The following is a 378-nucleotide window of genomic DNA, read 5'->3' as shown; positions in this document are numbered from 1 at the left end:
AAAGCACTATGACAACATGCATAATTAAAGCTGCCCTACCCAAAAATAGCTGGATGACAGAGAGGATGGGAGGAGTCTGGAAATAAGAGGATGGGAGAGGGAGAGACAGGGGGAGAGATGTAGGAAGAAGAGCAAGGGAGAGAAAGACAAAGAGAAGTAAGAGAACAGAGTGAAGACTGGGAAATAAAAGGGTGGAAGGAAGGAGGAGAGGTAGGGCGGAAGAGAAAGGAGGTTGAGAGAGAGAAAATAGGTGGAGTAGGAGAGAAAAGAGGTGGATTATGAGAGAAAAGAGGTGGAGTAGGAGAGAAAAGAGGTGGAGTAGGAGAGAAAAGAGGTGGAGTATGAGAGAAAAGAGGTGGAGTATGAGAGAAAAGAGGT

This window comes from Oncorhynchus mykiss, chromosome 16 (genome assembly GCF_057628025.1).
Source record: "Oncorhynchus mykiss isolate SJ-2025 chromosome 16, ASM5762802v1, whole genome shotgun sequence".
NCBI classification, from domain to species: Eukaryota; Metazoa; Chordata; class Actinopteri; order Salmoniformes; family Salmonidae; genus Oncorhynchus; species Oncorhynchus mykiss.
Note: the sequence above shows the minus strand (reverse complement) of the source record.